Source organism: Phalangium opilio, unplaced genomic scaffold (genome assembly GCF_054372755.1).
Source record: "Phalangium opilio isolate 3A_F unplaced genomic scaffold, DU_Popi_V2 ptg000009l_1, whole genome shotgun sequence".
NCBI classification, from domain to species: domain Eukaryota; kingdom Metazoa; phylum Arthropoda; class Arachnida; order Opiliones; family Phalangiidae; genus Phalangium; species Phalangium opilio.
Window position 1 is genome coordinate 11,771,239 of NW_028324146.1, and position 16,493 is coordinate 11,787,731.

Here is a 16,493-nt window from a genome sequence, read left to right on the forward strand (position 1 = left end):
TGTTTCACTATGCAAAACGGTCTTATAATTAGAAGAACAATCGAAAAAAAATAGCTTTATTTTCCTCTTCATCCTCCCCTTAAGGCTAGGGGATGTCCAATAAAATATCAAGCAACAATTCAAGCTGAAAGTGACTGTCTTGTTTGTATATAATAGTTCAATAAAGCACACGAGCATTCTTCAATTTGAAACTCGAAGGAAGTCTTGTCATTTGAAAATTTTCCTCCAAATTTTATAAATATTTTTCAACTTTTAACTAGTTATCAATAATGATATTAATAGTTATCCAAAATTTCTTTAAAAAGGATTGTTTTCTTTCCTACACAATAAAAGTCTTAAAACACAAAATGGCCTAATATCCCAATAACTCCCAAAGTTAGTATTTTTGCCATAGAAAATAAACGAAAGGAGTAGCAGACCAGCAGCGCAGAGAGACCAACTTCAAGTGTTAACCGTTCGGGTTCGTTTTAGCTGTTAGCTGTTATTTTCAGTTGTGATCATTCTTACCGGCATTCATTTTTTTTTTTCATTTAATTTTTAGGCTTTTCCATTTGAACGCCAGTTGTGAAATATGCCTTTGCCCATGCTTTGGTTGCGGTCGGCTATATTATTAAGCCTCAATAGAGATTAATCAAAAATGTCTTGATTAGAATCAAGACCTAAAAAGTATCGATAAGACTGAGGGTATCACTTGTCTGAAGGATCAGATATTAATTTTTCTTTTTAATTGAAACTTAAATGCATGCTTAAGAAAAAACAACGTTCCATTACCGTTTTCCGTTGAAATAAATTATTTTACTGGTAATCAATTTCAAAAATTTACTTATCTCGGCTTTTCGACCACAATTCCATTCCCCGAAAACATTTTATCATTACATTAATTACTTTTGGGAGAGTACGTGTATGGTTTTGCGTTTTAAAAGGTTCCTAAAGACGTTACATCCCCATTCGTGACCGGCACTCTTCGCAGTGGAACATTATAATTATTCTAAAACCAATGGCGCCAAATTCAATAGGGACAGTAACATCATAGTAGTTATAACGAACAGAAAGTCAAGAGAATGGCACCGGTAATGAGCAGCAAAAAGAGAGGAAAGTTTGCTTCAAGGTAGCAGAGGGACATGGTAGTGAAAATAGTAATCTAGAATTTTGTTCGTTCAAACCTTAATATATCATGTAAAATTCAAGTGAGGAGGCGGCACTACCTAGAAAGATCTATTTTGGCAGATAACAGCGAAAAAATTATGTTCTACACACACTGGGACTATGGGAGAGTTTCTGGGCCGCAGGTCGCACATGATGAAATTTCAACTTCAGTTTACATCAATTTTCCCTGGTAACTTTTAAAAGGTTGTTGTCATGGCTAAACAGACCGCTATTACAGCTTTTTATTGTTTTCAAGGTTTTTTTGACACGTTATCTCCCAAAAGTAATTAATGTAATGATAAAATGTTTTCGGGGAATGGAATTGTGGTCGAAAAGCCGAGATAAGTAAATTTTTGAAATTGATTACCAGTAAAATAATTTATTTCAACGGAAAACGGTAATGGAACGTTGTTTTTTCTTAAGCATGCATTTAAGTTTCAATTAAAAAGAAAAATTAATATCTGATCCTTCAGACAAGTGATACCCTCAGTCTTATCGATACTTTTTAGGTCTTGATTCTAATCAAGACATTTTTGATTAATATCTGTTCCTTCAGTCTTCATTTTAATTAAGAATGTTAAGAAACTGTATTACATTTTCAAAATCTGCACTAAGCAGAAACATATATAAAGGGGACCATAACTTTAGCTCAATCAGACATTTAGTTATAATGATACTTCAAAAAAAAAGTAAATCAATAAAAGTTTGTATTCTTATTGTAATTAACATAATACAATTTTTACCAATCATTTATTGAAACGCGATGCGCCCCCCTAAAAATTCCAGAAATAGGACCAAATTGACAATTTTACAAAATTTTTAAAAATGCTGATTTATGTCCGTTTAACATTTAGCTCAAAATTGTCATAAGCCCAATATGAAATTCGGATATCCTTAAAACTTCATAAAGACGATCCGAGATTGTCAATTTCAAACCTTTTTGCAGCATAAACTAACGTCTGTTTAATATTAAGCTTAAAACCTTAAACAATATATAGTCAGGGCTACCCTAAAAGTTCAAGCGCCCACAAGTACCCACAAGTACCTAAAAGTACCCACAAGTACCTACAAGTACCCACAAGTACCTACAAGTACCCTCAAGTACCCACAAGTACCTACAAGTACCCACAAGTACCTACAAGTACCCTCAAGTACCCACAAGTACCTACAAGTACCCACAAGTACCCACATGTACCTACAAGAACCCACAAGTACCCACATGCACCCACAAGTACCTACAAGCACCCACAAGCACCCACAAGTACCTACAAGTACCCACAAGTACATACAAGTACCCACAAGTACCTACAAGCACCCACAAGCACCTACAAGTATCCACAAGCACCTACAAGCACCTACAAGCACCCACAAGTACCCACAAGTACCTACAAGTACCCACAAGTACCTAAAAGTACCCACAAGTACCCACAAGTACCTACAAGTACCCACAAGTACCTACAAGTATCCACAAGTACCCACAAGTACCCACAAGTACCCACAAGTACCCACAAGTACCCACAAGTACCTACAAGTACCTACAAGTACCCACAAGTACCTACAAGTACCCGCAAGTACCTACAAGTACCCGCAAGTACCCACAAGTACCTACAAGTACCCACAAGTACCTACAAGTACCCACAAGTACCTAAAAGTACCCACAAGTACCTAAAAGTACCCACAAGTACCCACAAGTACCTACAAGTACCCACAAGTACCTACAAGTACCCACAAGTACCCACAAGCACCCACAAGCACCCACAAGCACCCACAAGTACCTACAAGTACCTACAAGTACCAACAAGTACCCACAAGTACCCACAAGTACCAACAAGTACCCACAAGTACCAACAAGTACCCACAAGTACCAACAAGTACCCACAAGTACCAACAAGTACCCACAAGCACCCACAAGTACATACAAGTACCCACAAGTACCTACAAGCACCTACAAGCACCCACAAGTACCCACAAGTACCTGCAAGTACCCACAAGTACCCACAAGTACCCACAAGTACCTACAAGTACCCACAAGTACCTACAAGTACCCACAAGTACCTACAAGTACCTACAAGTACCCACAAGTACCCACAAGTACCTACAAGTATCCACAAGTACCCACAAGTACCTACAAGTACCTACAAGTACCCACAAGTACCTACAAGTATCCACAAGTACCCACAAGTACCTACAAGTATCCACAAGTACCCACAAGTACCTACAAGTGCCTACAAGAACTCACAAGTACCTACAAGTGCCTACAAGAACTCACAAGTACCCACAAGTACCTACAAGTACCCACAAGTACATACAAGTACCCACAAGTACCTACAAGCACCCACAAGCACCTACAAGTATCCACAAGCACCTACAAGCACCTACAAGCACCCACAAGTACCCACAAGTACCTACAAGTACCCACAAGTACCTAAAAGTACCCACAAGTACCCACAAGTACCTACAAGTACCCACAAGTACCTACAAGTATCCACAAGTACCCACAAGTACCCACAAGTACCCACAAGTACCCACAAGTACCTACAAGTACCTACAAGTACCTACAAGTACCCACAAGTACCTACAAGTACCCGCAAGTACCTACAAGTACCCGCAAGTACCCACAAGTACCTACAAGTACCCACAAGTACCTACAAGTACCCACAAGTACCTAAAAGTACCCACAAGTACCTAAAAGTACCCACAAGTACCCACAAGTACCTACAAGTACCCACAAGTACCCACAAGCACCCACAAGCACCCACAAGCACCCACAAGTACCTACAAGCACCCACAAGTACCCACAAGTACCTACAAGTACCAACAAGTACCCACAAGTACCCACAAGTACCAACAAGTACCAACAAGTACCCACAAGTACCAACAAGTACCCACAAGTACCAACAAGTACCCACAAGCACCCACAAGTACATACAAGTACCCACAAGTACCTACAAGCACCTACAAGCACCCACAAGTACCTGCAAGTACCCACAAGTACCCACAAGTACCCACAAGTACCCACAAGTACCCACAAGTACCCACAAGTACCTACAAGTACCCACAAGTACCTACAAGTACCCACAAGTACCTACAAGTACCTACAAGTACCCACAAGTACCCACAAGTACCTACAAGTATCCACAAGTACCCACAAGTACCTACAAGTACCTACAAGTACCCACAAGTACCTACAAGTATCCACAAGTACCCACAAGTACCTACAAGTATCCACAAGTACCCACAAGTACCTACAAGTGCCTACAAGAACTCACAAGTACCTACAAGTGCCTACAAGAACTCACAAGTACCCACAAGTACCCACAAGTATCACAAGTACCCACAAGTACCAACAAGTACCCACAAGCACCCACAAATACATACAAGTACCCACAAGTACCTACAAGTACCCACAAGTACCTACAAGTACCCACACGTACCTACAAGTACCCGCAAGTACCCACAAGTACCTACAAGTACCCACAAGTACCCACAAGTATCCACAAGTACCCACAAGTATCCACAAGTATCCACAAGTATCCACAAGTACCCACAAGTATCCACAAGTACCCACAAGTACCCACAAGTACCCACAAGTACCCACAAGTACCTACAAGTACCCACAAAAACCTACAAGTACCTACAAGTACCCACAAGTACCTACAAGTACCCACAAGTACCCACAAGCACCCACAAGTACCCACAAGCACCCACAAGCACCCACAAGCACCCACAAGTACCCACAAGTACCCACAAGCACCCACAAGCACCTACAAGCACCCACAAGCACCCACAAGTACCTACAAGTACCCACAAGCACCCACAAGTACCTACAAGTACCCACAAGTACATACAAGCACCCACAAGTACCTACAAGTACCCACAAGTACCCACAAGTACCTACAAGTACCCACAAGTACCTACAAGTACCTACAAGTACCCACAAGTACCCACAAGTACCCACAAGTACCCACAAGTACCTACAAGTACCTACAAGTACCCACAAGTACCTACAAGTACCCACAAGTACCTACAAGTACCTACAAGTACCTACAAGTACCCACAAGTACCTACAAGTACCCACAAGTACCTACAAGTATCCACAAGTACCTACAAGTGCCTACAAGAACTCACAAGTACCCACAAGTACCCACAAGTACCTACAAGCACCCACAAGTACCCACAAGTATCACAAGTACCCACAAGTACCAACAAGTACCCACAAGCACCCACAAGTACATACAAGTACCCACAAGTACATACAAGTACCCACAAGTACCTACAAGAACCCACAAGTACCTACAAGCACCCACAAGTACCCACAAGTATCACAAGTACCCACAAGTACCAACAAGTACCCACAAGCACCCACAAGTACATACAAGTACCCACAAGTACATACAAGTACCCACAAGTACCTACAAGAACCCACAAGTACCTACAAGTACCCACAAGTACCTACAAGTACCTACAAGTACCTACAAGTACCCACAAGTACCTACAAGTACCCACAAGTACCTACAAGTATCCACAAGTACCTACAAGTGCCTACAAGAACTCACAAGTACCCACAAGTACCCACAAGTACCTACAAGCACCCACAAGTACCCACAAGTATCACAAGTACCCACAAGTACCAACAAGTACCCACAAGCACCCACAAGTACATACAAGTACCCACAAGTACATACAAGTACCCACAAGTACCTACAAGAACCCACAAGTACCTACAAGCACCCACAAGTACCCACAAGTATCACAAGTACCCACAAGTACCAACAAGTACCCACAAGCACCCACAAGTACATACAAGTACCCACAAGTACATACAAGTACCCACAAGTACCTACAAGAACCCACAAGTACCTACAAGCACCCACAAGTACCTACAAGCACCCACAAGTACCTACAAGCACCCACAAGTACCCACAAGTACCCACAAGTACCCACAAGTACCTACAATCACCCACAAGTACCTACAAGTATCCACAAGTACCTACAATCACCCACAAGTACCTACAAGTATCCACAAGTACCTACAATCACCCACAAGTACCTACAAGTATCCACAAGTACCTACAATCACCCACAAGTACCTACAAGTATCCACAAGTACCTACAATCACCCACAAGTACCTACAAGTATCCACAAGTACCTACAATCACCCACAAGTACCTACAAGTATCCACAAGCACCTACAACCACCCACAAGTACCCACAAGCACCCACAAGTACCCACAAGAACACACAAGTACCTACAAGCACCCACAAGAACCCACAAGTACCCACAAGAACCCACAAGTACCTACAAGCACCCACAAGAACCCACAAGTACCTACAAGCACCCTCAAGAACCCACAAGTACCTACAAGCACCCTCAAGAACCCACAAGTACCTACAAGCACCCTCAAGAACCCACAAGTACCTACAAGTACCCACATGTACCCACAAGAACCCACATGTACCCACAAGAACCCACATGTTCCACAAGTACCTACAAGCACCCACAAGTACCTACAAGCACCCACAAGTACCCACAAGTACCTACAAGCACCCACAAGTACCCACAAGTACCTACAAGCACCCACAAGTACCTACAAGCACCCACAAGTACCCACAAGAACCCACAAGTACCCACAAGTACCCACAAGTACCCACAAGAACCCACAAGAACCCGGGCAAAGCACCTACAAGAGCTCAAACGCCATGTTTTTCTTGATAATATCCCTCTGACGAAGTGCATCACAACAAAAACGCCGTAAGTCCAACATAAAAAATTAGGGCTAAAATGCGTGTCTCTTACAGTGGTAAAACGCCGTAATTCCAATACCCAAAACAACGTAAGTCAAAGTATGTGTTAATAATGATAAAAATCAATACTTAAACTTAATTTATCTTAATGAAACTAAGAAAAGGCACATCTATGGACTGTTATCTTTCATTTAAGATGGTTCCCAAACGTAACGAATGAATAGTTTTCTTTATACACGATCGCAATTAAGGTCATTTTTCAAAAAAATCCCATGTTATCTCTATGGAACAATATAGTATCTTTCACCAAATGTCTTAATAATTTTATGGATTCTAAAACCACCCTTAACAACTTTTTTCATTATAGAATTAACTATTAGTTGGATCTCTTTGAAATTTTAACCACAAAAGTAGGGCCCAAATTTTAGTTCACTGGCAAAATTTCAAAGCGGCAAACACAATACGAAAAAAGTTACAGCCAATCAAAGAACCCTCCTTTAGCATTAGAGGGAGTATCAAGTCTTATCTAAGAGAGCGACCGCTCTCCTAGAATAGATTTAATTTTAGAAGTAGAATTGGAGAACGGTTAGTGTTTAATTCAGTCCGACTCATAGCCCAGTATAGAGCCCTCCCTCCAACGTGTGATGAAAAGTTTAAATTTTGTGATTGCTCACTTAAACTATACGTTTTGCTGACGTTGCAGACGGGATCGACGAAAAATGCGTAATTCCTTTTTACCTTTGTCACTATGACCAGCCTCTTCTTTCATATCCCCCTTTCCGTGGAATTTGACGCGCTCATAGATTACTCTATTCTCTATTCCCACTTCTAAAATTAAATCTATCCCTGGCCTCACATTTGCGCTAAACGCGGGAGGCTATAGCCCAACTTCAGGCTCCGTTTAGAGAAGCTCAATCGCGTAGCGAACATTCCTAGCATAGAAGCCCTTCTCCTCTGAAGTTGTTTCATGTATAGAATAATCGAATTTGTCTATTTGAAGGGATCTCGTGCAGCGCATATGCCATCATGAATGCGATTTTCACTGGGCTGCAATGAGTCGGGCTGAAGACCCAAACGTAATTAATGTGAGTTCTAAATATTATGATATCATGGCCCAAATAACAATATTTTCAAACCGCTTATCCTCTTCAAAAGACGCGAGTTTTCTCTTAAAGGGAGGGGAAAGTGGAAATGAAAGTGATTTTTATTGATTCTTCTACTAATCATGAGACCAGTATTCATAATGAGAAATTCAGGAAATACCACCCATAGATTTTAATATTCAAATTAGGCTAAGATTTTAAGAATAGTTTCAAAAAAGGAACTCCGACCAATCGCGTAACGCCGTGCGTTTTTGATAATAAAATTCTCGTGACACACTCCATGTCTCGCGCCACAATTGTCACATCGCGCAAATTTTTTGAAGTCTCGCCATAAATTTATTCAACACTGAGCGTGCCAAGAGAAAATTGTTGATAAAAAGGCAGGGCGCTACACGATTGGTCGGATGTCCTTATTTAAAATTGTAACGGATCGCCCCGGGAAAAACTATGTGGCCGGTCGTGGAAGGGGATTCGCGTTACAAGTCCCTAATGTCCGATAGCGAGGGGAGTTATGTAGGCCTAACTCAAATCGTCACTATCGTCCCATAGGGGATTTAAACCAGAGGAAAATAAAACATACCTTGAAGTTGAGCTTTTGAACAATTCTTTATTTAGTTGAATGATATTTACTTTGAAAAATATTTAAGCGAAGATCCAATTGTGGAAACGCGATGTCACGCGGAATACAAATCTTGTTTTTTCTCGAAATTCGTATAAATAAAAAAAAACGGACCCGTGCCTGGTCCCGCGGAAAACGCGAACTAACTCGTTCGAAACGAAGCGGATCTGACCCGCAGTAAACAAAAAAGCGAACTTATGGTTCGAGAACCAAACTTGAACTAACTTGACTAACACAAACCGGCGTTTCTTCTCGTCTCGGTTGAGTTTTGGGGACAAGGGTTTTTCAGATGGGATAAGAAAGAAGGAGGGGAAGCTTAGATGATGGCGGGCTGAACATAGTCCCAAAGGTGGACTAGGGTGCTCAGCCCTCCATCATCGTCTGCAGCGGCTTCAGAGGTGAGGCCGCTGCATGCACCCCCTCGGAAAAGAAGGAGAAGATGGAGAAGAAAGCAAGGGTATAGGGAGAGTGAAGAGAGTAGGGGGGGATATAACAAAAAGGCACGTCATAAATATTGGGTGTGTGTGTTATTTTTTTTTTTTTTTCAAACGTTCAATCAGTGTGTATGCGAGTTTTCATATTTCCGTGATGGCGGTCCCTCAAGATGAATTTCCGGGGGCATAATGAAGAAAAATGACGTCCGACGGCTGCGCATGCTTGGCATACGTACGTGTGACTTGGGCGGTGAAACATTGGATAACCGTTCGGATGAATAGGATACAGGCGGACGGCTTGGCCATTTGGAATTCCCTCCCAGGCAACGGGGAACAGGTCTCGATTCTTCGGGGGTTCCTGGAGATAGGGGAGTTCTTCAAGGAAGAGTTTATCATATTCGCTGAATTGGTACAGCCTGTCCTGCGGGATGGGAAGTGGGCCATAGTCTTCAAAATCTCGGTAGGCCTGAGAGCGGAGCGGAAATGGATTTTGCGGTCTCGGGATAGCTGCGTCCTCGAGGTCTAGTATTGGTTCCGGCTCGGGCTCCGGCTCGGGCTCAGGTTCTGGCACCGGTTCAGGTGTGAGGGGTCGTGGTTCGTCCGCTATAGGCGGGTCCTGTGGTGGAACGTCAGCCTGGGGGGATACTTTCGGGCTCTTGGGCTACAACCTTGGGGATGGTGTTGGCGTGATCTGTTAAACGTGGTTTGGCCCCCTGGGGGAGCGAAAGAGCCATTTCTGGAGCCATAGGCCATGGGGCCGGATATAGGAGTGCAGCCTCCAACATTACTTCTTCCAGTGTACACCTTGGGATTCCTCCGGTAGCGGCCGCCTGAGCTTGTACGGGCCCGTCTTGGATGGTGCGTGCGTCCGGCAGAAAATTTTGACGAGGGCGTGCGGGATACTTGTTCGAGCCCGTTGGGTCAGGGCGAACGGGGTCTTGTTGAAGGTCATGGCCCAGATCCTCGTTTTCTTCGTGTAAGAGCAGTATATCTAGTTCCGGGACCGGAGGTGCGATCCGAGGAGGACGGACTTTTTCGGAGGGCGTTGGTTCTTCTTCCCGGGAAAGTGGGCCGAACGAGTGGGCAACGGGGAATGAAATAATTGGCTGCTCTCTGGGGATTGGACGCAATAAGAAATCCTCAGGTGCGACTGTGGACATCCGGCCTCTTTGTCTCCGGGGAGCCACTCTCCAATATAGAGGAGGAGGGGTAGCCATCTAAAAAGGAAAAGATTTAGAAAAGAGTCCCATAAGGATATAGTAAGGGTTCCCATTGGGATCGAGTGTGACGAATCGCAATGGTAGGAACACGTTGTTCTGATTAAACAGCTGTGGGAGCCAACCGCCTCGGGTGAGCTAGTCGAACCCTTTCCCAAGGTGGTTTTGCAATTGGTTTTCGCTTAAAACAGAAGTCTATCGGGTCTAAGTCCGTAATGTTGTTTATGCGTAGGTACTGAGCGACTTCATTTGTTGAGCGTTTCATGCGCTTCTTTCCTCCCGGTGGATAATAGTATATATCTAGTTCTACTTTGCCGGGTTGTACGGTGTGTCTATAACACAGCTCGCGAACCCATCCTTTTTTGAATGGCTTCTCATAATTTGTCGGAAACTGTTCTGCAATCGCTGGAGAGTCGGGAGAATGCATATCTTCTCCAGTACTCGTGGATTCGGACAGTTCATCCATAGGAACTAAAGGGTTAGGATTCGTGGCTTCTGACTTATTCGAACTTGGTTCATTTGGCGGACGAGGGGCTTCCCCTTCCGGACTAGTAGATATGGTATGGAACTTCGGCGTCTTTTTCACTGGCTTTGTCGATGAACTAGTCGTCGTTGTAGCTCTCCTGCGCTTTCTTCGTTGTTGTCTGTCTTCCTTTCGGTCTATATCTTCTGAAGACGAACTGAGTTGGTCTGGTAGACGCAATTTTCTTCGTCTTTCAGCTTGGGGACGCGAGAGGGACGGTTCTTTTGACGACGTGCTTTTGCTGCTCGATACTTTGCGCAGTGGTTTCTTTCTCCTTCCAATGACTGAAGATGAGGTAGGGGGGTGACTTCTTTTGCGGGGATCGTGGATCTCTGGCTCGTCACTTGAGATACTGCTACTCATCATTTTCCGTGTAGGGCTTGGAGTTGGTTCCTGAGCGACGGACAAAGGGGTTGTAAGACCTCTCTTTTCCTGTTCCGGGTCCGTTATTCGGTCGACATCCGTCGAAGTACTCAATTTTCGGAGTGTCTTTTTCTTAGGTTTAATGTCTTCGGTTGTTGACGTAGTCGGGTGTTCTCTCTTTTCTCTCTCAAATCTTGAAGCTTCCACTGGAACTTGGGGTTCAGGGGTCAGTGGTGTGGCTTCCGGGTGTGTTACTATCGGACTGACGATCTTCTCTCGACCTTCCTCCGCTGGACGGACTTCTCCCGTTGGCGTTTTAGGTTCTTTCGATCTCGTTTTCGGAATCTTGTCCACAAATCGAAAAGGTCCGATCATTTCAACAACTTCCTCGAAGGATTCGGAGGAAGGTTGGGATCTTTCCTGGGGTACTTCTTGGGGAAGTGTTCCTTCCGGAGGTGGCGTGTTGGTTTCTTTTCCTGGAGGAAAAGGTTCCTTCGGGACAGTATTTTCATTTTCCTGAATGAGTTCCGCGGTTTGGTCTTCTTGTGATACAATGGGAGGTGGTACTCTTTCTGGAGCTGGCGCTCTGTGTCTCCGTGGGGAGGAAATTTCTTCGAGTTGTTGGTTTTCATTTCTCTGGATAGGGTCTTCAGTGGTTATGTCAATCTCGGCTGGTTGTCCCGACTCTTCTCCTGGAGATGGCGTCCCTTCGATTCCCTCTAACGGTACTTCAGGAGTTTGGTACAGTTTGAGTTGAGACATATTAATCGGGCCGGTCTTTTGTCCCGAGATCATGTCTTCTAGGACATAGACTAGTGGACTCCTCTTTTCGATGATCTTGTAGGGACCTGTCCACTTTGGACATAATTTGGCCATTCGTCCCAAGTTAGCGTTAGACAGGGGATGAGTCAATTTCCAAACGATTGTCCCAATGTCGAATTCTAGATTTTCTCTTCTGAGGTCATAGTATTTTTTCTGTTTGGCTTGAGCCAATTTGGAGAAAGTCTTAGTTAATTTCCACTGATCCTTTAAGGTCTTCAGGGTCTCCGAACGATCTTCGAATTCCTCTATGGGCATCCCTATGTCGATGTCCCATGGGAGTCTCGGTTCTCGTCCCATGTTTAAATAAAAGGGAGATCTTTTGGTCGTTTCGTGGGGCGCTGAGTTTATCGCGAACGCAAGGGCGTTCAGAGTTTCATCCCACGTTCGGTGATTATTTTCAACGTATATGGAGATGGTTTCGCCAAGGACTCGGTTCACCCGCTCCGTGATGTTCGACTGAGGGTGGTATGGCGATGTATGAATAGGTCCAATGTTGAATAATCTGCACGTGTTGCGCCATAGTGAGGACACGAACTGTGTTCCTCTGTGGCTAAGGGTTTGTTTCGGAGCTCCCCATCGACATACAAAGTTCTTCAATGCGAGGGCACATGCGTCGGCTGTTATTCTTTTTAATGGGACTAGTTCCACGAATTTGGTCATATAATCCGTAAAGACAAGAAGAAATCGGTATCCTCTCCTGCTGACCGGAAAGGGTCCCATGATATCGACTCCTATTTTGTCGAAGGGTCCAGTCGGAACTGTAGATATCATAAGGCCAGGTGTCCTACGGTTACTGATCTTGTACTGTTGGCAAAGAACACATTCTCTAACGTATCGTGTGACGTCTTTGTCAAGATCGGGCCACCAGTACCGATGTCCTACTTTTTCTCGCGTCTTGTACTTTCCTCTATGGGCAGACAGAGGATGATCATGTAAGAGTCTCAAGGCTTCTCTTCTGAGAGATTGGGGTAAATAAATCCTTGCTGGACGAACTCCCGATGATTTCCGGTAAATGAGATTGTTTACCATCTCGTACTCTGTATTTTCTGGAGGATTTTCTTGTCGGAGTTGTTCAATGATTCCGCGAATAACCGGATCTTCTCCTTGAGCGGTGATGATGTCATCGCGATCGAAGATATGAAAATTCGCGTGAGGGTAAGGTGGTAAAATGTACGCGACGTGTGAATGATCCGATGGAGCGGTCGATTCTTCCGGTGACGTGATCTGATTATCGTCTTCATCCATGGTGGAGGCTATCGACATGGCGAACAGTCCTATGGGAGCTCGTGATAGGGCGTCGGCTACGACGTTTTCGACTCCCTTCTTATGCTGCACTTTGAAATCGAATGTTTATAGATACATGGCCCACCTGACAAGTTTCGAGTTTGGTTCTTTGAGTCCAAATAGCCATTGTAAAGCCTTGTGGTCGGTGACGACGGTAAAGGGTTTGCTTTCCAAAAAAGGGCGGAAGTGTCCGATGGCCCAATAAATTGCTAGACATTCCTTTTCTGAAGTACTGTATTTGGATTCCGCATTTCCAAGATTTCGACTCGCATATGCGATTGGAACTTCTCTTCCATCTTGGACTTGAGATAGCATCGCGCCCAAGCCGGCGTCTGATGCATCTGTTGTCAATATGCTCGGCGCATCTGGTTTGTACGCGGCCAATGGTGGTGAGCTGCAGATGGCATCTTTTATCTTCTGAAAAGATTCCTCTTGATCAGGACCCCATGTGAATTTTACGCCTTTCTTCTTCAATTTATTGAGTGGAGTAGCTAGTTTGGAGTAATGAGGTATGAATCTATGATGCCATCCTGCCATTCCAAGGAATCTTTGGACTTGTTTTAGTGTCTTTGGCTGAGGATATTTCTTGATGGCATCGACCTTGGAAGGATCGATGTAAATTCCCGTTTCGTTAATTACGTGTCCCAGGACGACTGCTTCCGATTGGGCGAAGCGGCATTTCTTCAATTGAAGGGTTAAACCAGCGTTCTTCAGTTTAGTCATCACGTACTCTAGAGCATTTTTCTGCTCTTTCCATGTTTCGGAGGCAATTAGTATGTCGTCGAGGTATACGACGATAGCAAATTTTTCTCCATCTCGGAAGACTTCGTCCATTAGTCGTTGAAAGGTACTCGGTGCGTTGCAAAGTCCAAACGGTAATACGTTAAATTCGTATTTTCCAGCGTGCGTTATAAAAGCTGTCTTTGGTGCACTTCCTGGTTCCATTTCAACTTGCCAGTATCCTGATTTCAAGTCCAATGCAGTGATGTACTTTGGCTTTCCCAATTTACTGAGAGTTTCGTCGATTCTGGGAATCGGATAGGGATCTTTTGCAGTGATGGAATTCAATTCTCTGACGTCGATGCAGAAACGGTATTTCTTCTTGCCTGTACCGGATCCGTCATCTTGTTCTAGAATCACCACTGGCGAAGCCCATGGTGACGTCGAAGGTTTGATTATTCCATCCTTGAGCATGTCATAAATGCTTTGTTCTATTATTTTCATCTTGGCATCACTCACACGATATGGTCTCTTATGTATCGGCTTAGCATTTCCGGTATGGATTTCATGGACCACTAAGCTGGTTCTTCCTAACTTATCACTAAAAAGTTCTGGGAATCGGAGAAGGAGTTCTTTCAACTCTCTCTTCTGCTTATATGAGAGAGAGGTTGATTCAACTGCTTCATTAACGTTCGAAACCATTTGGGGTGAGGGAGGAAATTTATCTTCTGTTACTTCTACGAATTTCAATTCTAGTCCATCTATGTTACAGGTTAAGTTTCCAAAATCGATAATAGTTTTCCAGTCTTCAAGAAAATCTTGGCCTAGAATGGCCTAACACAGAAGTGAAGGGACGATGTGGAACTCTTGACTAAATTTCCTCGTTACATCTTGTTCAAATGTTATTTCAAAATCTAGTACGGTTGAGCCCTTAGTGAAGGAGTATTGCCCATTTCCCATTATGATACACTCTGATTTTTCTGAGTTCGGTTCTAATCTGTTATCCCCTCTAAATCTTTGTATGGACCGCCATTGATCTAAACTAATCATGGAAACTTCTGCACCATTGTCTATTCTAGTCTGTAGGGTTTCATGTTCAAATTTAATGTTTATTAGATGTGGATTTCTTTTTCGGGGTCTTCTTCTTCTTCGAATTGTGGCCAATTGTAACGGTGGTGTTGTCACAATTTGGTTTTTATCTTGCGGGACTATTGGTTGGCGGGAGGGAGACGTCCTCTGGAATTCCCTCCCGGGTTGGCGTTTCCCGGAAACGGACTTCTCTGTCTTTCCACCCTTGGAGATGGACATTCACTGGCATAATGACGTAAGCCACCGCAGTTGAAGCATGTGATCGGTCGATCATCCTGAGTGACTCTCGGAGGATCTTGGTTATCCTGGCTTTGGTTCTATGGACGTCTTGGGACGAGTTGCCTTTCATTTTGTTGAGGCTGGTTTTCTCGAGGCTCAATTTCAGGATTTCTCCTCTCAAAGACTCGAGTTTGTTGAGGAAAGTCCCTGGGTAGGCTTCTTCTTCGAGGAGGTCTGGACGCAAGGTGGGATTGCCTTGGTTGGGAGTTTGGCCTCGGGAAAGGAGCTCGACAATCTTGATTCGGATAGCTTTGGGAATCATTTTGGACTGGGGGAGGATTGTAATATTCGTCCCGATGGGGGTTGTTAGTGTTCCCATGCGGGATGTCCCTGTTAGTATGAGTTCCCATGCTCGGGATATTCCCTTGATTTACTCTTTTTCTGGGGGCTAGATATGGTGGGATCTGTTGTATGGATTTCTCTCTAACATCCCTATTGTGTTGTGAAACTGGATTTGGGTTGTCTTGTGACGAGGAGGGTTGGTCTAACTCAAAAGTTTGCTCTATTTGTAAACAAACATCTTGTAAATCGGACAACGTTTGCGCTGGCAAAACCATAAGTAATCCCTTAAACTCCATCCTTAAATTTTGTTTAATTATAAGGAGTAATTCATCTTCAGGTATTGGAGGGTTTAAATTCTGATTTACTTTCACGAAATAGCCAAAAAAAATCCTCGATGGACTCATTTTGGTTTTGTTTTCTATTATGTAATGCTATTCGGGCCTTAGCTCCCTCATCCTTAAGCCCAAAACGCCGTTTGATACGTCCCTTAAATTCTGCCCAATCTACTCCTGGGGGAAGGGAACGGTACCAATGTAGGGCATTGTCTCTTAATATAATGGGCATGAAAAGCATCTTATCATTCTCACTGATTTTATGGAAGCTAACATATTCCTCGAATTTTCTTATGAATTCAGGAACGCTTTCATCCTTTCTACCATAAAACGCTAATCTCTCTGGGGGTTCTAAACCTTTCACATGTCCCTGATTTGATGTTGCCAGGTTTGTAAAGGACTGTAAGACTGATGCTAGAAATGCAGCCTGTTGGGCACCTCCCGTATTTGGATTAGTTTGGGGTTGCGGATTTGCTGTTCCCTGGGTTTGACTAGCACCCTGGGTACTTTGAGAGCTACCTCTAGGTGGGGACT